Here is a 27,745-nt window from a genome sequence, read left to right on the forward strand (position 1 = left end):
CATGCTCACTGGCCACCAGATCTGCCCAGCGATGCTTGAGCTGGTGCTCATTCCTGGTGCTCCGAAAGACCCTCTTCAGGTGGTGGAGCACCTTGCCCCACCGCAGGCGCCTCACCTCGGTCTGGTAACCCTGAATGACCCGGTCCCCCATCTCCAACATCATCATCAGGTAGTGGGCTACCAGCCACACAAAGCCACTCAACTCTTCCTCTCCCATCCTGGTCAGCCTTCCCTGCCAGACATATTATGACAGGAAAGGCTGACAACAACTACTTTGAAAAAAATATGAAATGAAAATAATGGAAACTTAAACCCAATAACTAATCCCAACTATCCAAACTTAACAACTGTCCCAGACAGACAACCCACAGTACAAATACAAATATACACAAAAAACAAACAAATTTACAAACACTGGGTCAAAATACAGACAATAATTAACAAAACACGACAGGATGGACACCACAAGATACAATACGCAAGGAAATAACAACCACCAACTTCAGAAAACAACTACACAATCAAAAGAGTCTCAGACTGTAAAGTGAAAGTGAAATTACACCCACGGTACCGTGCTTGTAAACAGGATTCCCTATTACATCACTTCCTGTCCATGTGCATCACGTTTTCTGTTTTGCGTGTATTTATATGATGCATTTGACCTTGGTGTGGGTATTTTTGACCAATGACGCACGTTCGTCGTTTTTATTGACGCATTACCATTATGCGTCAAATTCACTGCACATCAGCATTGAGAAGAGTGCGAAGGTGGAATTTCTGCTAAGGGCTCATGTGTCATATACTTTGCATTTGCGAATGTTTTAGACGCATTTGCATACATTTTTTGACCCGATTACTGATTGCGTGTTTTTGTTCCATTGTCTTTAGATGCACCCTGTATCAACATACAAATGACATGGGCTGTGCTGCAGTGTGGCATATTGTGATTGGCCACGTGTGGTAGTCCATGCAACAATGTGATGAGGGTATGATTGGTCTGTTACACCGATGTGTGTGTTACAGAGTCAACAGCATGCAAATAGTTGCACGTCGTGCATATGTATGCATGAGTGACAAAAGTGTACCTACATATGTATGGCAGTCAGTACAATGCAATAGTTCTGGTTTGTATTTGTGAATTGTGTTTTCGTATGTGATGTGTGATGTTGTCATACAGAGGATAATATTTAAGACAACATGCACAGCTCAGGCATTGTTGATGATGGCTGTACCAATGCTACCTAGGAAATGTTACCTGACAACTGGCTCCGTATGTATATTTGGAGTTTATTGTGATTTGTGTGTGGCCTACATATATGTCTGACACGTGTACATCTTTGGTACATACTGTGTATGACACACATTGCCTACATTCCACCCAGATTATGTTTTGACCAAAAATGTTTGATAAAACTAATTACATTTAGCAATGGTTGTTGGTTTTGAGTGGCGGACCTGCAGCCCTAACTGTATCTGTTCTCATCCATACTGAAGTGCATTCCACAGATGTGTCTGTGAAATGTGTGAGGTCATGTGTACCGTGTGTCAGGATTGGGACCCATGGAAGTGGCAGGACAAATTTCCATGGATGTACTCCGCAGGCACAACTTTTTCCATTGCTTGTTATGCCTGGGCAAATCATGATAACCATTGTTACCAATTATGTGTCACTACAGATGAAGTGCAACACTTAAGCCCACTTCAATGATTAAGAGACAATGCACAACACATCTCCAACATCGGCAGCACTGTGCTTCAATATGTTAACTCTTCAGGAATGCACCATGTGTGACATGTTACTAGGCAACCCTTTGTTTTCCCCTGCGCCAGTGGCTTATATGCAGCTGTGCACCAACACTACCAACCTTGCACCAGGGTGCTTAGCTAGCTGCCCTGTGGAGGTGGATGCGTCTGTGCAGAAAGTGACCCCTCCCTATACATATGCAGTTTTGATGGACAATTAGCTCTTTCTGTGTGTACAGCAGTATGCAGCATGCATTGGTTGGCACATTCATTTAGGTTCAAATCACAGTCTATTTCCTCATTGCAACCTGCAAACAGCACCCCTGGGGTGGTGTTTGATGTTGGCACTGCCTCAGGTGTTAGGTGACACCTACATGTGAGTCAGCATCATCATGCTATGAATCTTGTGGTGACAGACCTGCAGCAACTCATAATGCACACCCCTTCCACGCGAAGTGCTGCATGGGAGGGTGGCCAATTTGCAATGTGACTTTATGTCACATAAGAGTGCTCATCCGCAAACTTGTTCATACAGTGCAGGCCATGGCAATGGCAGTGGGGGCTCTTACATAAGTCCCTTAGTGATCCTGAGTGGTAGCTGATGTTTGTGCCAGCCATCAGGTGTCCAAGGGTGTGTATCCCATAGTTTCAGGATGGTCAACATTACTACCAGTGTCTCTCCTATCTTCCAATAAATGATTCAGCATTTATACTGTCAACACATGCACAGTGAAAACTATGAGATGGTGCTCAGCTACTTAGCAAATGTGTCCCTTGGCACAGTGCATGTAAGGTCAAAACCTGGCACATGGGATGTGATGGGCATTTATGTTTTATTCCTATATGTGTGAGCCAGTGCATCAGGAAGATGTATAAGAACACTACAGGTAAGTCAGGTATGTGTTGATGAGATGTATTTGGTACTGGCAGTAGTTGTCTGGCATTTGATGTTTGTTCTGGCAGTGACTCGCATGGCATGATTTGAGGGATTTGTGCCTATGTGAGACTTCTGTAACATGAGCATGGTGTATGCCATTGACATTACTGTGCTATTCTTTGTTTGGTGTACTGTGTGTGAAGAGTACATATTAGGCAACCTGTGGGCATTTGTAGTGGTTTGTGTATTTCTAATATTGGCAAAAGGTACATCTCTGCACCTGTCCTTCACGTGGTGTACCTGTCTAGTTGTGGGTATGTTACGTACATGTGGGTGCATGTGTTTATGGTGTGCACTGATTGTGCTGTACTGCAGCATGGTGCATATGTGATGTTAGCTGCACATCAATGTTACCCTGGCCAGGTGTATTTGTAGTGGTGTGTGTCTTGTGTGCCCTACAGGGTTGGTGTGTTTTGTGTATATTGCGAGGATTGTTGACTTACGCACAAGTAGGCTATTTCCAAATTGTCCATCTTGGAAGTGTTCATTGATCCTGCTGTGCCGGAATTTGTAGGTGCCATGCACACTCCCAGGATACTTGGCCAAAATCTTAGTGAATAGTCCCTTGTGGTCCACTATGGCCTGCACATTGATGGAATGTGTGGGCTTGTGACTCCGGTATATGTGCTCAGTTGCCGCAGGTGGCACATGTGGAACATGGGTGCAGTCAATTGCACCAAGCACATGCAGAAAGCCATGAAATTGGTAAAACCCCTGTTTAATCTCCTGCTGCTGCTGATGTGCTGGGGTGTCAGGGAGATTATTGCATTTAACACCTTTGTCAGGAACGCAGAGAATAACGGCTATCCAACATAACACCAACACAATAACACCAACAACCAGGGCACCCGATGTTTGGAATGAGCCACTCACCAACATATGCAGTTTCTGAATACCCTCTCCTGCCTTCTGCGTTGCCTTTGTGGGTCGCGTTGTGGTGGTAGCTGTGGTTGTTGCTGTCCTCTGTGTCGTCTCACAAGCTAGAGCAGTAGCACTTCCATGTTGTCCTGTGGGTTTGTCATATTGCTTCTGTTTGTTTTCCTTAAGAAGGGATGTGTTTGCCTCATTTTAATGCCTGGTCTGAGCCAAGCGTTAAAATTTGACACAAATCACAGTTAACATCGTTTTTTGGCTCCGCCTCCCACCCGTGCTTCTTTTTTGCCCGGGTGGATAAAAATGGCGCTAGGGGCTTAGAGTCATTTTTTGGACTGAAACCCCTACCTTGCATCTCATTGATGCAAGGAGGTTTCATTCTTCCAAAAATGATATTAACGGTCCTAGCGTCGGAATATAAATATGGAGTTAAGTTTGCGCTGAATTAGCGTCAGAATAAATGACGCTAATTCAGCACAAACGCTGTATAAATATGGGCCTGAGTCTTTCTCACTTCCACCTTCATGTCAAAGACCACCAGTGGTTATGTAATAGAAACAATTTCCAAACTGATAGGAAGACACATTACTAAAGAAATACACGACACAGGTATGTACTCAATCCAGATTGACTCAAGATATAACTGTTACTGACCAATGTTCAGTTATTATCTGAAATGTCACAAACACTGGACATGAACGCTTAATAGCAGTCAGAAATTTCACTTTGTCAACAGGAAAAGGATCGTTTGAGTTGGTACAAACTGCAATTCAACAAAATGATGTTGACATAGTTAAGCACTTTGGAACTTTGACTGATGGTGCTTCCAACATGCAAGGCCAGTACAATGGACTCAGTACTTGGCTAAGCAAAGAATCCCCAAATCACATACATGTCTGGTGCTATGCTCCTGTATTAAACCTTGTACTTATTGATGTGACCCGAGAATCTACGGTGTCCTCCTCTCTCTTTGGACTGCTACATTCTTGTGCAGTCTTTCTCCAGGTGCCATCTAAAAGGATGGATTTGTGGCGTGGGCTGACAAAGGATAGTTGCACAGCCCAGATCATTGGAGAAACAAGGTGGTGGGCAAAAGATGCTGCTCTCAAGAAAGATTTTGGCTCTTTCAATGCTATGTTTATTGATTTGATCAAAGACCTTCATAATATTTCAACTGACAATCTTAGATTTGTTCCAAATGTACGGTGCCAAGCTTTATAATTTTCTGAGGGTTATGCAAATTTCAAAGTTATAGCAGCCCAATTGTATCTTTGCATTTTTGCTTCAACCACACCACTGAGTATCTCCAAACAAGTGGACTGGATATCCTGCAAACACAGAGAATGGTGACAGACACTATAAAACTCCTTGCCACAGAATCCAACAATTTTGAAACTGTACTCTGCTGCCACAAAATTTGCAGAGTGGGCCAATGCAGACTTAGAAAAAAGGAACTGTGACCAAGAAGTAGAATTGGCACTTCCTGAAGGGAGAGCATCCCTTAAAAAGATGCTTGCGATGATCACAAAGGATGAGCCTATGACCTTAGCTAAATATCGATTTTATATTGACATGGATAATACAGTAATGGACATGGTTATTCAAAGTCTGACCACTCATTTCAAGACCCACTTAACTTGGTAGCAGACATAGCATGCTTGGACCCAAAGAACTTCAATCAGAGTCTCCTAGGCAATGCTCTTGTGAAACTTTTTTCCTTGTGCAAAACACAGATAGCTCCATAACTGTACAGACTTTGCAGGAAGAGCTTCAAGATTTTGCTGCTACATGGACACTACCTGAAAGGTATGGCAGGGAAGACCAGATTCATGAAGAACCATTACTGCAAGTAGAAGAATTTGACCAAGAACCTGAGACTGGACCTACAAAGTACAATACTTCTTGAAGCCTTTATGCTCATGTCAGTTGAATGGAATGCGCTTTCTCAGTTGAATAACGATGACATTATAGACTTAATCACAAAAAAAGTTAATTGCTTCAGGAACTCTTGATGGAGTAATACTCAGTCTCTCCACAGCCTAAACATCAACTGCTGGTGTGGAACAAATTTGCTACTAGATTGTATGGATTTCAGCATTGTTTCCATGCCAGTCTTCCTTTACTTCATTAGTGAATTCAAAAGAAGATTTACCAGAACAATTGATATGAGAAGCCATACTGAGTTCAAAGCTGCTCCTTTTACCAAACATCACTCAATCCCCTGGAGAAGACCCAGTGAAGAGTTTGGCTAGAAGCTGCACATTTTTAGGGAAAAGACAGTGTACATCTGAAGAATCAGATTTTATGTATGTTGCTTGGTTTTGCATAATTTTGTTTTTATTATTTCTATTTTGCTGTTGGTACAGGTTATATTCCTTAGAGTCTCTGTAATGAATTTGCACAATAGAAATATATACATGAATAACGAAGACAATAATGAGATTCACTCTAGTCCTGTGCAGATATTTTAATGAGAACTTTAGGCAACAGGTACATGCATTCAGATAAATGATAGCAAATTATGTTGGCTTAAGTTAACTTTTTAATTTATTTTGGGAGTATCCTTTGGTAGGCAAGTGAAGACCTTGGGCAAGCATTTGTACATCCAGGTAAAAGACTACACGTTGTGATAGATCTAGATTTCTTGCTTTGGAATTTTTATAGTATATTTTTGTTGTCCCTGATAGAATATTATTTGTGTCCCTGCAGGTTCTGTTTTTCTCAATGTCTCCTCTATTTACCACAGGAAGAAAAGGATGCTCAGAAATTTCAAATGCCCTCCAGCCCTATGGAAATTATCCTGCAAATATGTAGGGTAAACTCTGTATACTTTCAATTAAAGAACCAATAATTATGAGCTGGCATAATTGGAAATATCTGTGAATGTTTTATGCGTATTTGCTGTTGGTGTCATTTCTCTTTCTGTTTAAATTATAGGGTCTCTTCTTTTCCTGGAAATCAGGTAGGAGGAATCATTCACTGGAACTAGAAAGGTGTTGCAACCAACACAAACTATACTTGTAGGTAAAATGATGGATTTTATCTGTTTTATAAAATCTGCAAGATCCATTTTTATATATGGGTAAAACATAAACTTACCCTGTTTATTTTTGTTGCAGGTTATGTTCCCCAAAGTCCCTTCATTGTGAATTGGCTGGAGAAGAACCCATGAGAGTTTAAGATCTGTATATCCTGGTCCATTGTAGGTTCTGTTCCCAGATTTCCTGGCCTAACCCTTTCCCACTTGATTTCTGATTTGTTTAATGATCAATGTCCAGCACAGAGTTGGTTGGGAATGGGTATCTTTCCACCTTGTGCAAGATGCTTAGTCATCAAGTAAGTATAAACAACTGTATTACATTTTCAGCTCCAGTCATGAGATGTTCCAGAAAATACTTTGGTTAAAATCTACATTAATTTGGGTTAAAGCCAGACTTGTGATGGCACTAGATTTTATTAATTTTGGGGAGCTTTAGATTCTGCTTTCCATAGGTGACTTGTATATGTTTTTTTTCTTTCTTGCTCATCTTTGAGCAAAAGATACTTACGTTTAAGGAAAAGTGAAAATATGTGAGGGGGCTAGATTTACTTTCTTTTGAGTATTTTGTAAAATGTTTTATGGGTGACATGCAAAATGTTTGTCATTAAAAGATGTATTCTCCAAGGCAGAGGTTCAGAGCTGCTCTTTCTCTTATTTGTGTTATTACAGGTTCTATTCTCAGAAATTTCAATCTAACCCTTTTCCCTTGACTCTGTACTAGATTTTTGATTTATGTGATGATCAGAGTCAAGGACATAGCTAGTTGGGAAAGTGTATCCAACTACACTGTGCAGAGCTGTTAAGACTGAAAATAAGTATTAATTTTCATAACTGCAGTGTGCCAGTGTTCACCAATGTTACTGGCTCTATAAGCTATAACATTCTTAATTTCATAAACATTTCTTTAAAAATGAGATCTCTGAGAGTAGCCAAATGGTATTTCGTAAAGAGGGCATCCCCTGCGAATGTGGGCCACTTTTTTGGGCCATCGCTTGGCCAAATTGTATTTCCAATCTGATCCTGGTGAGCCTCACCATGGCCACATTGACTCATCCCAACCAGTTGCATCTGCATCTCAGGCATCCATTCACCCCCCAACCTGTGCCCAGAGGACAGTGATTACCATCTTATGCCCCCCAGTCTAGGATCCTGCATCACAACAACACACCTCTGGCAATGATGGTCCTAGAACCAGTTGTAGGGGGCAAGCTGTGTCAAGGGCACTGACATGTGGGGTTAGGGTGCATGGGAGGGCTGTTGTGGGCCAGAGGCATGAGGCCCCTGAAAATGGTCCTGGCCAGTACACTATCAGCCAACTCTTGAGAGCCTATTAGCAATCCCAAGGTGTGATGGGCCAGGTACTTACCGAACTCAGGGAAATCAAGCAGCTGCAGAGGGACTTCCATCGCGAATCTTTGGAAAAGTGGGAGGCCACAAACACCATCCTGGCCTCCCTATCAGGAGTGTTCAGGGAGATAAATAGTACCCTGATTGGGGACCGTGAGCAACATCACCACATCCCATCTTTTGGCCCAGTAACACCGAGCCCTTCCACATTGGTGGCAGCCATTGGAAGGGAGGTCCTGTCAGGGGAAGCTCCGGCCTCAGATACCCCTGCCTCTGTAGCTGCAAACCCCCCCTCTGCCTGCAAGGGGGGCATCCACCCAATACTCTAGGAGGTGCAGATGGCAAGACACCAACCACTGCCAGCCAGTGACCTCTTCCTTATTTCACTCCTTTGTGTGCCAAATATTCACGCTGTTGACTGTTCTTTAACCATGTTCCATCTTCCATGGTTGTAGGAAACTGGACTTTGGGCTCCAAATGTTGTGGCATCTACTCATATGATTACATCCACCATGACTGATCCCCTCACTTTCATCTTCTGTAGCATCAGTTGTTTATGTTCTGCATCTATGTAAATATACTCACCAATCAGAAAAACAATGGCTTCTTGCTTCTGTCCCACATGTTGAAATGTTGCGATGTGAGCCATTGTGATGCACATGAGGAAGACACAAGATGCCAATGGAAGGAGGGATATGTCACAGATAGTGTCATGCTGGGGATTAATAGCAACACAATTATACAAGTGCCTGGTCACACCAAACATTTTAATGCACTGTACAGGGCATAGACTGTGAAAATGTCTGGACTGTCTTAGTCAAGAATGCCTGAACAACATTGAATCAGGCTAGATATGCCAAAGTACAGTCCCCAGACAAAAGAAAAAAGGGCTTTGTCAGACCTTGTCCTGTAGAATGGGCTAACAGATTAGTGGATGTTATCACCAGCTTGAGACTTAGCACATACCTAAACCAGGTCTGCCAACATTACATAAGCCATGGCACAGACCCTGATCAGAGGTCCATCATATCACACTGACAAAGCGTTTGTGGGCATGATACATCCTATATCAGTGTTGTGGCACAGGCACTGTGGCCTGCAATGAGGAAACACATCTACAGCAACAAACAGGTCATACAGGATCATTGTCAACACAATGTGAAGAGAGAATGCATGGATTGCACTTGATTAGAACATATCTCAAGGCCATATGATCGCACAAATGTGACAACTGGACCAACACACCACATCAAACCAGTGTATCCTGCACTTCAGATTACCATCCACACACTGTCCAAGCTGCCTTGGCACAGGAATCCTACACCCTAAATCTGTGACTAATATTACCTGGATCAACCCATGTCCTCTTCCTGTGTCAGAACAGCATTAGATACCAGCCAATGTCACGACTCTGAAATACCCACATGAGGATGGCATGGTAAAGGTACCTGGATAATACGATGAGTTTAGGTTGGGAATTTATACCTATGACCAAAAGCTCATATCAAACATCAGTGGATACACTTACATTGCAACGAGACTGACACAAACCCTGCAGATTATCAAGGTGGTGAAATGTTCAAGTCTGACTTAGCAAACAAAACTTGGATGTATACAACAAAGCATTAGATCCACAATCTGTAGAAAAAAATCCATAGTCCATACATCCTGACAATTACAGTTCCTCATACAGTCACAATACTTACTTACACTCAGGTAAAGTAGAGATTGATAAGATCTGCTCTCAAGTCTTCATCTTCCTCCTCATCACTGTCATCCTCTCTCAGAATTTCAGGATTCTCACCCGGTGGCACTGCTGCCTCCCCCTCATCTGAGATGCATGGGATATTCCACACTTTTTCAGGTGAGTAGAGGAGAACTCTACCTATCTTGTCCAGACACCTAAATCTGGCCTTCAGGAGCCCAAAAGCTCCACGACATGCTGTGTTCTTCTATGGGCATCGTTGAAGCAGACTTCCCATGGCATAGTTGGTTTCCTCACCAGCGTCAACAACCATGGACAGTTTAGTTTTGCAGCTTCCCCTGTTATGAAATGGGAAGAATGTCCAACTATGAGTCCCTCTCATTGGATTTGTTTCAACAGACATTGCACACTCACAAAGAGGACAGATATGACTTACCAACCAGCCAGGCCCTCTCTGGGTACAGTCATGACATCAGTAGGGGGCTTGCGCTGTTCCACATAATGAAGGCATCATGGACTGAACCCGGATAAAGGGCACTGACATGTGAAATGTAGAGATCCCTCAAACAAACCATGGTCGCAAGGTCTGGCGATGGGTGATAGACTGGAGGTTGTCTGATTCTTCCCCTCCCTGGGCACCTAGATATGATAAGAGATGAGTATTACCAATATTCATTGTGTCCCTTGAAACACACAGGATGCATGTCAATGTTAAAATGTGAAAAAGCATGTATTGAGGTTTGGACATGATACAAAGTACCAGTCACAACTGATAATCACACAGCAGCCACATGTCACCCCTTTGCTTTGACATACATGTGTACACATCATGTTAATGGTCATTAACAATTGTGTCACAAAACATGTCACTCGGACTGTGACTTGATGTCCCAAGCATTAACTTGACTTTTGTCAGGTGGATTGTGCCCCAATGAAAATGCCATATATGCCTAGCAATGTACAATGATGTCTGAGTAGTAGGAGCTACATGACAGGAAAAGACAAGCAGTTAATGATGCAAACCCAACTATTTAGGTGGTGTGACACATTTGTCTGAGCCATATAACACATTTCAGGCCTCTAAAATGGTGGATGCCTGACCTACTCCACAGAACATTGGAACTGCCCACCACCATGAACTGTCCACCACCGCTGGCAGAAGTCCCCATGGTGGTAGGCAGTTGAAACCACAGCTGACACAGACATAGGCTAAAGTTGATGCCAGTGGCAGTTGTAGACCAATGGCTGTGTCCACTGGCGGTGACGGCCGCGTAAGTGGAGGACGTGACCACCTTGTTCTGCAAAATCCCTCACTTGGCTCCTGATACTGCTGCCAGCAAGAGCTGCACTACCTGAGCTTCTGTGTACCACCTCTGGGAGCAATCATGCCACATCCAGCTGGTGATAGGCCCCAGAATTCTCACCAGAGGAGCTGGATAAGTTACTGTCTGAGGTACTACCCCTGTATGGACAGCTCTATGGTGCACCAGAGGAGTAGGTAAGTGCCTCATGTGCACAGTTTTCTCTGTACTTCAACATATATTCCCTCCTCACAGGCTATAGTGTGACCATGTGTGGTAGAATGTGAATTCTAAGCCCTGTTGGTGCAGTCACTGTACATCAATGGGGGAGTCAATGTGCATGTATGTGTGTTCAGTGTCAGGTGATGAGTTCTGATACACTGTGGTGCGTGTGTATTGAGTGTACCCTAATCCACCTTGTGTTGGAGGCACATAACTAGGTGAGGTGACAGAACAGCCATCCCCAGACATCTCTTACCTCATGGATGTTATCAATATGAGGGCACATGTATTTGAATGACAGCATGAGCATTGTATGCATGTTGTATGTGCCAGTTGTGTATAATGTGAGCTACGTGTATGGTGCCACTGACATTTCAAACAATATCTGCCCATGACAATCTGGTATTTGGAAGGCATATCCTGACTTACTCTGTCCCTCGGTTTGGCACAAAAACACCACATGCAAATTGGCTGTTGCTACATGCTGTACTGGCATGCATGGAAGTGTGGGGAATGAAGTTTCATGTAGGTCTGTCTGCTCAGCCTGCTGAGACCGGGGCCTGTCAAATGAATCTCACTGTATGTGTCTAAGTCTGGGCTGGTGTCAAATCACATTTGTTATGCAACTGTGCCAACTCCCTGTATCCCAGCACAACATGTTATGAGGCCAAATCTTGCCTAACTGCTAATATGTAGCGTATTAAGGCTGTATCCTCGAATAAGAATGTACATGGTATTAGGAAAGAGTGATAATCTGTGACTGATGTGCTCTTGGCATCTCTGTCAATGAGTGTCTCAGAGCCTTGACAGGTCCCTTAATCCCGCAATCACCTTTAGACAGGTCACATGTGTCCTGTTCAGGCTCATTGCATTTCTGACATTGCATAAGCGCAAACTGTGTTGTTTACTGATAACCCATGATATGTGACTCAGTTGTCTGGTTACATTACAGAAAATGAACAATGCATGCCTATGTTGTTCTGAAGGTAATCTATGTATTATGGACACATATGTTAAAATGTGTGTTTTGTGTTGATGATGAGACACACAGACCCCCACTCCCTAAGTGGCATGAGTGTGCATCTGTATTTGCACATGTCCACACATAGACAAACTAGACTCTTTCTATGCCCACCATAGTAGTGCCTTCATTTTTACCCATGTATGATGTTAGAATTTGTACCCTGGCAATAGCCTGTAGGGACTGTTTGTAGAGGATCATTCTCACAGATTGTGAGTGTTTGGATGCATTCATGGCTGTGTTTACCTTCCAGAAGCCACATAGGTGTGATGTATCTAATAGTGTTTCTGATCTCTGTCAGATTACTAGATCATGCCCCACAAGAAGTCAGTTGACCTACCTAGTCAGTGCTGGACCTGAGCTAGATGGTGGGTAGGGCTGCATATTGGGAAGTATTTGTAGTCATATCCCTGTATTCAATGACTGCTATGTGCCACACTTGGGCAGTATGGGCAAGACAGGATGTTCTCATCTTGGTATACTGACATCTAGGTGACTCAGCCATTTTGGATGGGACTTGTTGACATAATTTCTTGTCTTTTGCATCCATGCAGGTTAACGCCCATCAGAAGAAAGAGATTTGGAGAGCCATGGCTCTCATCAAGAAGATGTGGACAGCAGGCAGAGCGCCAACTGTCGCAAGAGGTGGGAGGACCTGAGATGCTGGGCCGGAAAGATCACGGAGGCCCAGCTGGGGGAGTCCTACCAATGTGGGCGGGGTGTCCATAGGACCATAACTCCCCCAAATGGCCCACATTCTGGAGGTGGCCTATCCAGAGCTGAATAGGCAGTACAACAGCCACAAAGGGGTGAGTACACAGCACATTCCTGCCTGTCCCATTGCCAGGTGATTGAGTGAGGTACTGACTGCTCCCCCTGACAATGAGGGATGAGCCATGTGTCACATAGTAGATGGGAGATTCTTTGTGTTGACATGTCATGTGGACCAAACTAGTGTGGCTTGCCTTTTGGACCTGGGACCTAGGACAACATTGGGGGGAATCCTCAGACCATTGGTTCAGCAGGGACCACATATGGCTGTGTACAGTGATTATTCAATTCCTGAATGTTGTTCTAGTAGGTCTAATTTCTATCCAACAGATCACTCTTCCTATATGTTACAGGCTAAAGGTAAAGAGGTTGTGGATCACTGTACTCTGCCATGTGTCTGGTTCTATGTGTATGTAGACATCTGTCACCCAGGAGCTGGTTATCTTTACTGTATGATGAGTGCTGGTGCCTCACTGCAGTTTGTGAGGTGTCCCTCATACATATGAGATGGCTTACCAAGCTATTTGTTTGCAGCTGCAGCAAACTACTTCTCCTTGGTTAGTGGGGAATGTCTATGGGCATGGATGATGTGTCATCACTCTTGCCAACATTCCTTGTGCCTACATGTCAGCATGTGTCCCTTTCTCTTTAGGAAAAATGTATATGCTGTAGTTCCATGCATGTTTTACCTATGTCTGTATTCCTTCACATATATGTACATGGGAAACTGTTAGTGGTATAGTAACTCTACAATGGGTGTCCATTTCTTGTGGTGCCACAGACAGGAGTGTGTCACAATTGTTTATTGTCTAACATATACCTTCATGTGTCGTAGTATGTCATTTGGCATGTAGAACTGCAGTAGCTATGAGGGAGAGGACAGGTGTGCCCAGAGTGTGGAACCACTTTCTGTGTATCTATGTCCTTGATGTTGTATCATGTGGAAAGTGCAATGCACATATGTAATGATTGAGGATTGTGCCCTGACTGTTGGCATGCATCATGGAGTGAGCTGCAATAATGTTTACATCACATATGTTTGGACACAGGCATTCACCCATAGACAGACACCAGGATTGGAATGTACAAGATGTGGTTAGTGATGTTGGTGCTCAATGGGCAACAGGTTGAGGGCCTCCTAATATTCTTGTCAAGTTCTGTGTCTCTCCAACATGCAAAGTATAGATGTCTACTAAAAAAACACTCAGAGCATGTCATAATAATGGGTGTCAGACATAAGTGGTGACTATCCTGGGTTTTGCAAAATCGCTGTTTGGTTTATTCTGTGGACATCTCTCCCTGACATATTAAACCTGACATCAACAGTGTTCTTTCTATGCCACATGTGAGGCCCTATTTGAATGACATTGATACTGCCTCCTTCAATCTGCTGTGACAGATGTCACTTGTTGAAGTGTACATTGTTGAAGTGTTTCTTGTGTGACATGGTTATTTCCATGTCACATACTCTAGGATATATAACTTTTGAGATCCACATAGCAGAATTTCAGGGCCTCATTTCTAACTGTAGTTTCATTATGTATGTGTCAAAAAGATGTGTACATGACTGTGTGGGATATGTGGGAATAGAATTTACAATGGAAGACCGTTGTTTGCCATTAGTTGACTGAGGTCTGCTGCATGTGGGGTAGCTTTGAGGATGAAGAGAAGGCCTAGTTGTTGTATTGTTAGTGTGGTTCCAAGACTTCACCCATGCAATTGTAGTTGTCTGAGTTCTTGATTTTACTGTGGGCCACTGTAGTAAATCCAGATGGCATGCATTCATGTCATGGTACATGTATGCACCACTTAGATGAGTAGTTTTGCTGGGGCCTACTAGAATTAAAGGTGTTGATATGGTGATAGTCAATCTGAGTTGTGGTTCATGTGTTATCATGGACATGTGATGACCATATTCCTCTTTGATCTAGCAGCATCAGCACAGGCAAGCAAAGGAGACAAAGCCATGTCAAGTGGGGATGCATCCGGCCACGGGACCTCAGGTCAAGAAACAACTGACACAGAGGGACCCAGTGGCCCAGAGGTTGAGGGGAGTGCCATCGAAGAGACCAGATCTGCAACATCATCATCCTCAGATTCCTCCTCCAGTGGCCACTCCGGAGTGGTGGCCAACCCATTGGGGCATCCCACAGCACCATCTTTGTCAGTACCCCCGTTCTATCACTGCCCTCCCTGTTGGTGCCCACCCAGTTGACTATGCCCTCTCACCCAAGAGACACCCTTCATCGCAGGCACCTCCACCCCAGCCCCTGCTACCCCTGCTGCCCTCAGTGAGGAGCATATCGACATCCTGAGAAATATCTCTGTGGGTCAGTCAGCCATTGTGAATGCCATTCAGGGACTGGCGACCCAACTGCAACAAACAAACGCATTCCCGGAAGGCATTCAAGGTGCAATGGCTAACCTACAGAGATCTTTTCAGGCTCTGGCCTCCACACGAATGGCAGCCACTCATCCCCCAGCTTCCGTCCACCCTCAATCGCCCTCTTCCCAGTCCAAATCCCCCTTCCCATACCTACCCAAAGCACACAATCAGATCTGCAGACATCCACCTCAACAGACAAACAGAGCGCACACAAACACAAGGCACCACAAGATACACTGGCATGCACCAAAACAATTCTCACCTACAAACAAGACAACAAACGGAACTTCCCCTGACACCCCCACCATCCCCAGCATCATACAAACAACATCAAGTATACCTACAGATATCACCACAACAGTCACTCACACAGCCACCACACCCATCCTACCTGAAGACACCACCCCAGGAGACCTCCAGACATCAACCGCATGCACCACACCCACAAACACTACAGCTACAAACACACATACATCTACTACATCCACCATACCTGTAGTAACCGCCCCAACAGACAACCACCCACCCACGACAGCACCACCAGCACCTCCATCCCTCCAAGCCCAAGACACATAAATGCACTGACTCACCCACACCACCGGCACCCGCCCCACACAAGCATACCTCCCATAAGCACACACCCACGACATCCACACCTCCACATCAGACAACCTGTCCCTCAACCTCCAAATCCCAACCCCCTTCTGATGACCATCCCAGTATGTCGAAAAAACCTTTCCTATGTGAGGTTGACCTTAACCCTGTTCTACCCCCCCCGGACCTTGCCCAGAAGGACCCCACCCAACTCCAAGTCAGTTCCTTCCATCTCCAAGGCCTCCCCTGCCCCCCCTGCAAGTACTCATAACCCTCTCCCTACAAAGAAGAAGCCCACCCCTCACAAGAAGCCCACCCTTCCATGCCCAAACCCACCCCTCCTCAATCCAATCCCTCACACTCCCCCAGATAATCCCTGAGGTGCCTGCCTGCCCCCTTGATGCCCCTTCCTGTGGACCTTCCATGGTAGTTGGGAGTCAAGTTTATGCACAACACTGTGCTATATTAGAACTTTTTTGGACTGGCCTTTGGACCTGAAGCACTTTACAGGTTAATAAACCCAAATAGTTTTTTTTTTGGGTACACATTTGTCCTGCAATTCCTTTAACACTATTATATTATTCCTGATTAATTTGTGTTGCATGCCTGCAGTTGTGTGTCTTTGTGCCTGCTTGCTGCTCTCTGTGCTGTTGTTTGCAGGATGTATTTTGAGGGCAGTGCTGTTGTCCCCTGAGAGAAAGGTATATGTTGTGTGTATAGGTATGTGTGTGTAAATGCAATGTTGGTGTCATGGCATTGTGTAGTATTTGGTATGGTAAGTATTTCTTTTTATTTTGTGAAATGCAATGTGGGCATGTATGGTGTTTTACTTCTCCCCCTGATATGGCTTCTGTATGTATCTGATGTGTGAGATCTTGAGTTTTGTTTGTGCAAACATGGAGTGTGTTCAGTTGTGCTTGCTGAGTTTGAATTTGCCTGTGCATGTGTCTATTTAGGTGAGTCTCTCTTGTAGCTAGTTCCTGTAGGGGTATGTCCCATGCAGTAGGAGTTGTACGTCCTTTGCTGACTTGTCCTTCCCCATTGTGCATATGTGCATGACAGTTGGGTTTAGTATTTTTTGTCCCTGGGGCCCATGTAGGGCCATTTCCTGTGCACATGGTGTTTGAGGAGCCTGTTCAAGGTTATGTATGTTGCGGTGCAGTTCCCTTCCCTGGGTTTCCCAGAACCATCCCCACCCCCCCTTTTTGCAGGCATAGTTGTCATATTTTCTTTGTCTAATTGTCTCTGTGTTTAGTGCATGCCCTTCTGCTTCGTTTGTGCTATGATGTGTATGATGTGTGTGTGGGTTGTTTCATGGTGGTGTTGTTTTACTGGCACCACCAGGCAGCACAGATTGCCATGATGACGAGGCAGGATGAACAGGCTGGCAGAGCCTGTATTTCTGATGGACTCATTATGATGTTGCACACTGCCAATGTGAACATGGCTGTCCAACCACCATGTCCCAGCAGGCGAAAACAAGGACTATAAAGGGATCAACTCACCTGCAGGCAGCGTTACACATCGTGTGCCGTCATGGAGCCCATCACACCCATCCTGCTGCTGCTGCTCATCGAAGGTGCACAAAATCCACATCGCTGCAAACGTAAGTACACACACCTACCTGTGTCATTAAGCTCAACAGCAGATTATCGCACCGTCTTCCACATGATATGGGGGCTTACGCTACGGGCACCAGGTACACATGTTGTGTACACAGTTTGAGTCATTCACAATGAACAACACATTGACAGCCATTAAACACCTGCTTTTGGTAGGTCACTGTCACTGCTCTGAAGCACTGCACAAAAACACATGTCTGTTCATCTCAGGCTCAAGGACAGTGAAGTATACACAACATTGTATCACACAGCAGCAACACAGGAACATCACATCTATCAATACAACTGACACCCTCACATTGCACACATGACATGGACTGTCGTGAGATTGAGCATACATATGTATGGATCTGTCATAGAACACAAACCCACCTCTCATTAATCAGCCCTGTAATGGAGCCACACATCACCCATATTGCAACACAGTGGAAGGACAATGGTTTGAGGGACAAATATGCAAAGCTCACTATGCAAACAATACCTGCACAAAAGGGATGGGGGCATCATGAGCACTCCGGGAAGGATGCTGCACTGGGACACATTACACTTTGCACATGACCCTAAAATAACATTTGTACAGGAACTGTCCTTCAGGTATCTCTGGGACAAACACTAGTAGATCCAAGTGACATGCCTATCTGCAGGATGTGGAAGTGCAAGTCAAGAAACCACATACAACTGCAACAGCATGGGCCATACTTCTAGATGAAGTAGCTGCAAGGTACACACAGCAAAATGAACACATGCACAGTCAAATGCAAAGGAAGCTAGAACATTTGAACACCCTCCATGTTTAGACAAACAAAACTCTAGCTTCTACATATGAGACAAATGAACAATCCAAATCAGGGTGACAAGTCTAACAACATACATGCTGACATTTGACAACACAAGATGAAATAATTACCATAACAAACAGAACACAATGCAATGACACCACAAGTGCATCAACAAACACATATCCATGCAGTCAACATCTACCCTTATCCTGAGTGACACCAGCACTGCCCACAAAGTCAGATTTTGCAAACAAAAGCAAATGGATCAGCATTCAGGGTGAAACACACACAACTGTAAGCATAGAACACAAGTAATTCAGGAACAACATAAAAGTAGAAAAGGAGTTGCAGGAAAAATGTGTACCCAAAAAACAACTACTTGGGTTTATTAACTTACAAATCTTCAGAACAAAGGGCATCAGCCAGTCCAATTAATGACCATGCACATGGTTGTGCTTACATTTGACTCCATCACTGCAGGGAGCCTCCACAGGAAGGGACATCAAGTGGGTAGGCAGGTATCTCAGCGATCTTCCTTGGGGGAGTTGGATTTCGGATGGGTGGGTTTGGGTTGTGGTTTGGGAGGAGTGGACTGTTTCTTTGGAGGGGTGGCTTCTTCTTGGTGGGGGTGGGATATAGGTACTTGCAAGGGGAGCAGGTGTGCCAGGGGAGGACTTGGATGTGAAAGGGATGGGTTAGGTTGTGTGTGGGGGACTCTTGGGTTTGGGATGGGATTTGGAAGTAACAGGGGAAAGGGCAAGGTCAAAAAGGAAACTCTCCTTCAGAACACAGGAAAGGTCATCAGAAGGGGTTGTGGATTTGGAGGTTGAGGGAGTGGTTGTCTGGTGTGTAGACGTGGATGTATTGGGTGTGTGCATGTGTGAGGTATGCTTCTGTTAGGGCGGTGTCTGTTGCATATGTGGGTGTTTGTATGCCTTTTGTTCTGGGCAGTGGAGGTGCTTGGTGATGGAATGGTGGATGTGTGTGTGTCTGTTGGGGTGGTGTCTGTGGGTATGCTGGATGTTGTAGATGCTTGTATGTCTGTTGGAGTGGTATCTGTGGCTATGCTGGATGTGGTGGATGTTTGTGTGTTTGTTGGGATGGTGCCTGTGGGTATGGTGGATGAGGTGAATGTGCCTGTGTGTATTGTGCTGGTGTCTGCAGGTATGATGGGTGTGGTGGATGTGTCACTGGCTGTGAGTATGCTGGATGTGGTGTGTGGGTCGGTGGGGGTGGTGGGGTTGTCTGATGAAGTGGTTGCTGATGTGTTTGTAGTTGTTTGTTGAGTGCCTGTATGGCGGTGTGTCTTGTGATGTTTGTGTCGATGTGTGCTGCTTGTGTGTGTTGAGGTAGGTGCATGTGTCTGTGTGATTGGAATAGTTAAGGGTATGGTGAATTTGGACTGAGAAGAGGGAGTTAGGGGGTAACTGGCTGCTATCAGTGAGGAGGCCAGAGCCTGAGAAAAGATCTCTGTAGGCCAGACATGGTAGTATGAATGCCTTCCAGGAAAGCATTGGTCTGCTGAAGTTGTCTGGCCAACACCTGGATGGCATTCACAATGGCAGTCTGCCCCACAGAGATGCTCCTCAGGGGGAATAGCCTCCTCACTCAAGGTAGCAAGGGTAACAAGGGCTGGGGTGGAGTTGCTTTGGGCAAAGGAGACACCCACTCTCTTGGGTGAGCAGACACAGCCAACTTGGTGGGGAGCAACAGGGAGGGTGGAAATAGAACTGGGGGTGGCGGACAAAGTTGATACAGCATTATGTCCCAATGGGTCTGCCACACGTAGCATGTGGCCACTGGAAGTAGAATCCAATGAAGAGGATGTCGATCCGGTCTCCTCTGTGGTACTCCCCTCACCCTCTGGGCCACTGGGTCCCTCCGTGTTGGTGGTCTCATGACGAGAGGCATCATGTCCAGATGCTTCCCCACTTAGTTGTGCCCTGTCTTCTATGCTTTACTGGGCTGATGCTGCAAATATAGTGAGAAAAAGAGTTAACAAATGTTCCTGATCACACTTGATCAACAGCTGTGATTAGCAAACATTACCATCATATCAAGTAGGCTCCAGCAACAAAAAACATCACAGTTACTCTTACATGTACCATACCATATGAATGCATGCCATCTGCCTGTCAACAGTTGCCCACAGGAAAATCAGGATCTCAGACAACTACAATTGCATGGCTGAATTTGAGCAATCACAGTAACTATTGAACAAGTAGGAGCCCACATCACCGTCAATGCTTTGCCACATGGAGCATACCTCAGTTACCTGTTGTCATACAATAGCAGGCCAATGCCAACTTCATTCCCACAGATCCCACACAAGGTCATGCAGACATCTATTTGTCACATACACAATAACACAACAATAAGAAATTATGCTCCTAAAACCTGCCATCTTGCTGACCATAGTACAGTATCCTGTAGAGGGTGACATGGAAATACTCTCAGCACACTGGAAACATATCAACAAAGCAAATTTCACCCTGTGAAATGTGTCCTAATGGAGTCACAAAGGGAGTACTAATGTTGCTCAGATATGTTACACATTTGGTAGACAAAATGTGCAAACAAAACAAGGAGATATGTCTCTAAAATCCACAACACATTCAGCAAGCCCCAGGGAAATCACCAATGATGTCTAGCAGTCCTTATAATGACATACTCTGATTGCATCAGTAGACACCATTAGTCTTAGTATGTTGGAGAGGCACAGACATTTGCAAGTACTTGTAGAAGGCCCTCAACATGTTTTTTCTAATGGGAAGGTATATCACTGTCTACTTTTCAGTCCTGCAAACCCAGATGTCTGTGGATGAATGGTTTACCCAACAACATATGATTCCACTATAACTGCAAGTCACTTCATGATGCATGGCAACAGATGGATAACAAATCATCTCCTTTACATATGTGCAGTGCACGATGCCACATCAATGGCATGGAAATGCAAATTGTTGGTACAAACTCTAGTCCTACCTACCAAGTTCCTCGTTGCTACTGCAGATATACATGCCAAATTACATGTTATGATGGTTGAGGGTTTGTGTGAGCCAACAATCAATGGTGACACACACCTGTCTGTGACACCACATGAAATTTAGCCCCATTGGAAATGTCCTATTCCAAATACTGGTTTGCATGCACATATATGTGAGGGAATACAGAAATTATCCCATGATCACAGGTAGACCATGCATGAAACAGCAGTACACACATTTTGTCAAAAGAGAAAGGGACACATGCAACATGTAGGCACAAGGAATGTTGGTAACAGTGATGACACATAAATCATGTCAATGGACATTCCCCACTTACCAAGAGAAAGTTCTGATCTTTAGCTGGCCAAAAGAACAATGTATGCTCTGTCACATGTATGATGGACCTCTTCACATTACAGATAGTAGTAAGGCACTAGCACTCATCACACACTCAAGACAAGTGGCTTCTGGGGGGCAGATATCGATTAATTAACTTGAGCAGACACATAGTTGAGGAGAGTGATCCATTATTTATTTTTCTTTGACCTATAACATTAATGAGTAGTGGTCTGTAGCGTAGACGTTACACCCACAACAACAACAAACATTACTTGATTGATCAATGTACACATCCATATGTTGGCCCTGGAGAGCAAATTGTTTGTGGAGTGCAAACAGTTGTGTCCTAGGTCTCTGGGCCAATAGGCAAGGCACATCAGGATGCACCACATTACTTATCTACACAAACAGTTACTCCTCTACTATGTCACATATTGCTCATCCCTAATCATCGGGTGAGATTTCAGAAACTAACAATTAATTAATATATATAAATAAACAAGAATATGCCCTGCACTCACACTCTTGTGGTGCTGTGTTCCCCTCCAATGCCCATCAAGGTCCAGGTATGCCACTGCTGAATGCGGGCTGTTGGGGGGGTCATGGTCCAACGTGCACCCCGCCCATGTTGGGAGCACAGCCCCTGCTGGACCGCCACAATCTTACAGCCCCAACATCTCAGGTCCTCCAACCTCATGGTACAGTGGGCGCTCTACTTGCTGAGGACCGCCAGGGTCCGCAGCTTCCAGGCAATGGCTCTCCATATCCCCTTCTGAAGGGAGTATATTTGTATGGATGCAAGAGACAAATCAAGTGATTACAAACACAAATTGTTTGCAAAAATGGTTGTGTCAGACACATATCAGAAACACCGAGCAAAAAATGATCAATTTGTCAACAACACACCACCAGTGTAAAGCACACATGCCAATAATTACAGAAACTTGACTACAGACTTTTGCACCCATCTGCAGACTAGCTCCAACAACATGTACTGTGATGTGAGCCATAATGACACACTGCATACATATGTGACTTCTGAAGGGTAAACGTCTGAGGACTGACTAGACCAACACATTCAGGGTCTTCAAAATTGACTCAATTTCTACAGTCACTATAGGCAACTTCCATAGTACAGACTTCACCCTTACACTTGAGTGACAATGAAGGAGCTGACATGGTGGGTACAGAGAGTGTTTTTCCTGTGCATGTACGGGCATGTGGCCTATCAAATGCAGACTCATGCCATTTCAGGGGGGTTCTTTGGTATGTACCTGTACCACAGAACACTCCTTTGGGCATATGTGTCTAAAATACAGACATGGCATAAAACATAGAAAAGGTATGCATTGTACAATTTCTTCAATTTGACCAAGCTACTGAGTCACTTGTCATGGTCTCCAAGGAACCTACACACTCTCTGCTCTGTAGTTCTGTCATTAGTGCAATACGGCTGTACAGGACAATTATGACATATACATGGGACAACAGAGCTGTGGGAGTAAAGGACCTGTCATGAGTCAAAATCACACATTGACAATGATGGAAAATACACATATGGACTTTACCAGGGAGGTACCTCTGTACCCATTCCTAATCTAGTCAATGAACTGAGGCATTCAGGGCACGTTTTGCCACTGGAGCATCATATTGGCCCCATGACAGGATCTACTGGTGTACAGGGAGTAGGCACAGTGCCACAGTTGCATAGCCAAAGTGACTCTCCCACAGCCTGGACTATGTCCCATATTGGGAGATAAATTTGACAGGCCCTGGTCTCTGCAGGCTGATCATACAGAACCTGCATGACACTCACATTTCCATCAATTCCATGCATAACAGTACTTCATATGCCCATCATCAATGTGGCTTGTGTTTTCTGTGGCAATCTGAAGGGCAGAGTGACTCATCATATGCCTTCCGGACAACTGTATTGTAAGGCCAGATGTTGGTTGAAAGTTCTCTGGCACTATCCACATTGTTTAGAAGATCCTAAAATGACTCAGACAAAATGCATATACAGCTGTCATGCACATGCATGTCTAATATTTACAGCCATCATAAAGAAAGAAATGTCATTGGATTGCAGTAAAGTCTCCTTTCTTAGTAATATGCATCCAACATTAGGAAAAGCTAGGACTCCAAAAACACATCACACAACCCAATGTTAATAAACACAACCTATAGTACTGGTCACCAGTACCTGCACCGTGTACATCCCATTGATGCCACACAGACTGCAACAACAGGCACAAACGAAGACCAACTGGCACACAGGGACATACTATAGCCTGTGAAGAGGGAAAGGATTGTGCTGAATAGAGTCAATTGTCCACATGAGATACTGACCTGCTCCTCTGGTGAGCAATAGAGCTATCCATAGAGGGGAAAGACTTAATTTACAGTCCTTTCCAGCTCGCCTGGAGAGAAGGCTTGGGCCCTATCACCTGCAGGACGTGGCATGATTGCTCACAGAGGTGGCACACAGCAGCTCAAGTAGTGGAGGTATTGCTGGCAGCAGTGTTAGGAGTCAAGTGAGTGAATTTCGACAACATGGTGGTCACGTCTGCCCCGTAGACAATCATCACCGCAGACAGACACAGCCATTGGGCAGCAACCCCCACAGGCAACAACATTAGCCTATGGCTCGGTACGCCACAGTTGGAACTGCCTACCGCGCAGATTACTTCCACCAGCATAAGGAGCTTCCTTATGTCCAGTGGAGTAGGTCAGGCATCTGCCATTTTGCCAATTGAAAATACTGTATATGACTCTGTAAAATGTGTCACACATAGACTAGGGGGGCCACTATGACCCTGGTGGTCCTGCCCCACCACGGGGGTGGGGGGCTGGCGGTGCAGGTTTGCCAAATTATCATCACTGCAGTGAACTGAACATCGCAGCCAGTTCACCGCCTTTACCACCAGGGGGTGGGACCGCCTAACCGAAGGTTGACCAACTTCAGCCCGGTGGTCCACCTAACACCGCCCGCGGTATGTGGATCCTCACCGCCAGGGATTCCGTGGCAGCAGCCTGCCACAAAATCCCTGGTGGTAAGGATACTGGCAACAGGAATACTATTCCTGTTGCCACTACAGGACTCCCCAAACCCCCATGTAGGAGCCCCCTCCCCCTCAAGCAGCGACACCCCCTCCCTGACCCCATAAAGAGCCCCCATCCCCTCAAGCAGCGACGCCCCCTCCCCGATCCCTGTACTGACCCCCGATCCACACACACACCACACATACATAAATACACGTACACATCCACGCTCACTCATTCACACACACATGCACACATGGCCACAACACCCCTCCCACTACCTGCATACACGCACACATACTTCCCCCACCCCTGGCATACACGCATTCACACAGGTATATAGACACTTGCACACACACGCCCACAAACACACACACACAACACCCCCACCCTCCTCGATTCACACACATACACACGCCCATTCATGCACACAACACTCAACACCCCACCTCCCCTGTCGGACGATCACCTTACCTGGTGGTCGCGGTGGTCATCCAGGAGGGAACAGGGTCTATGGTGCTTGCTCTGACGCCAGGGCCCCACCAACACAACTCCACCACACCATTTACAATGTTGTAATACGGCAGGTGGTGTTGAGGTGATGTGGTGGTGGCGACGGACCAAGCTCCACTAGACCACCGAGCTCCAGTATTGCTTCTGGAGGCTTCCCCGCCAAATAGTGGCAGAGCGCAGCTAGCAGCCATAATATGGCAGTCTGAAGACCGCCAAAACTGGCGGTCATATGGCGGGTGTGATTTCAGTGGTCTACTAAAAAGGCCGCCAAAGTCATAAGGAGGGCCTATGTATGTAGGATAGTCACAAACATCCTCATGCAGTCTTGTTATGTAGGTCCGATTACACAAGCACCAGCGAAGTGTGTTGCAGGGCACAGATGGCATATGAGGGTGGTACACGAGCCACCACTGCCAACTATCGTTTTTGCGGATCAGAAAATGCAGTCACATTTTGTGGGGCAATTTTGTAGCATATAGTTGGGTAGTACCTAAACCCATGTTGTAGACGCCTATGTGAACAATCATGGGAGTCACATGTGACCCTTGTGTAGTTGCCAGCTGCAATGTATACGGTGTGCATTAGCTAACCAGTAAGAAATGCTTTCTGGAAACCTATGTAGTTCTACAAGCGTGCCAGAAGAAGCTGCATTGAACCTGTCTTGAGTAAAGCGGCTGATCAACTTTTTAGGAGAGGCGTCACATCCCTAACACTGGCTGGCTATTTTCCTACCATCTAAAATGGAGGAAAATGAAACAGAGTGGTCACCTCGCCTGCCACACCTGAGGGGTGGTGCAGGCTGGGGATGGCCACTCCTCCTATCCTTGCTAGGTTTCCCACTGGTTTTCCCACCTTAAGTGGGGGTAAAATCTGTGGGTGGCCATCTGCTGCTAGCAGCAGCGGCAGGGATCAGATTTCAAAGGCAGCACAGCCTTTGAAGATGACCACTGGTGCAGGGTGCCTGCCTGGGGGAGGAGGTGTAACACTTCCACCCAGGAAAGGCTTTGTGTTCCGGTTCCTGAGAGCACAGGCTCTCAACCCTGGAGTCCAGAATTGTGTCTGGTGGTGGCAGGCTGGGTAGGACCAGTCAACATCCATGCCAGGGCTGTTAGATCTTGCAAGGGGCACCTCTAAGGTGCTCTCTGGGTACATTCTATAATAAATCCAACACTGGCATCTGTGTGGGTTTATTATTTAGATTTGTTTGATGCCAAACAACCCAGGGTTCAGAGAGGCCATCATGTAGCTGGGGAACTCATAATGACCAGTATCCAGTGCATGCATTTGATCTGGCTTCCGTGCACACTTACTATCTCTTAAGGATTAGCAAAGACACAATAGGGGCATATTTGCTCATACACAGATATGTCCTCAGATGCATTGTAGTGCACCTTGCCTTAGGGCTGCTAGGCCTGCCCGAGGGGTGACTTACCAATATTGCATACAGTGTTAGTGGACATGGCGCCACATTTTATAAATCTGGGCCAAAGTGTCTCTGCCCCCGCTGCTTGATCTAATCATGCCTGACTCCATCAGCCAAGAAGGACAGGCAGGTACTGTGTTAGTGCCACTGTGAGAGGTAGGGGAACCATCACTTGGGGTTAATAATTCCACAACTCCTGGGAAGGAATCATGTGGCTTTGCAGAATATCCACAAAAGCACTACCAATGGACTTCTCAGGAAAGATTTTGCACCATACCACCACTTGATGCCTGTCTAGAAAAGAAATCTAGTCTGTATGCCAATTAACCATAATTATTAGTTAAGATATTGATTTTCCAATTAAAGTGCACCATAAGGATTTTGTACGTTATGTTGTATGTTAGACAAAACATACTTTCCCTTTGTATGTAAAGGCATTGGCTGGACATTGATGTATCAACTGGTACTGCATAATCTATGTAGTTGTAAATTTCTAAGCCAGCAGTCCACACTGTATAGCTTGACAAGCCTTTATTGCTCACAAGCTTCATTCACAAGTAAATCAGTTCCTTGATTTGCCTGATGAGACACATTTCAGGCACCTTTACATGGTGGTAGCTAGGATGTGGTTTACCACTGAGAAATGTAGATTTGGAAAACTCACTCTTCCCGTAGAGTCCATAATTATTTGCTTGCATCCACACTGTGAGACTGTTGTTTCACGGTCTGGCTGTTTTGCAGAATTGTTCTACTGTCATGATTTGCTTTTGCAGGGCAAGATCCTCTCCTCGGGCTCAGCCCAAGGCAGTCTGCTTGTTGGCAGCATTACTGGTGAAAGGCAGGGGACATTATTTAGAATGGAGTTACTCCAAAGATAGAGTGGCTTGCAACATTTTAGTTGAGCATTTGACTGTGAAGGCTTTGAAAGTCCTTCTCTCTCTCCTCTTTGGAAACATATTGGGCCATTAATTGCGTGAAATAATGATTTGAGGTAAGGTCCTTTCTTTGGCTTTTGTTTCACTCCTTTCTGGTTGTGTTCACTCCTATGTGCAGTAATAGCCTTGTCTCTGTTTTTTAAAGTAACCATGACATAGACGTGA

This window comes from Pleurodeles waltl, chromosome 1_1 (assembly GCF_031143425.1).
Source record: "Pleurodeles waltl isolate 20211129_DDA chromosome 1_1, aPleWal1.hap1.20221129, whole genome shotgun sequence".
NCBI lineage: Eukaryota > Metazoa > Chordata > Amphibia > Caudata > Salamandridae > Pleurodeles > Pleurodeles waltl.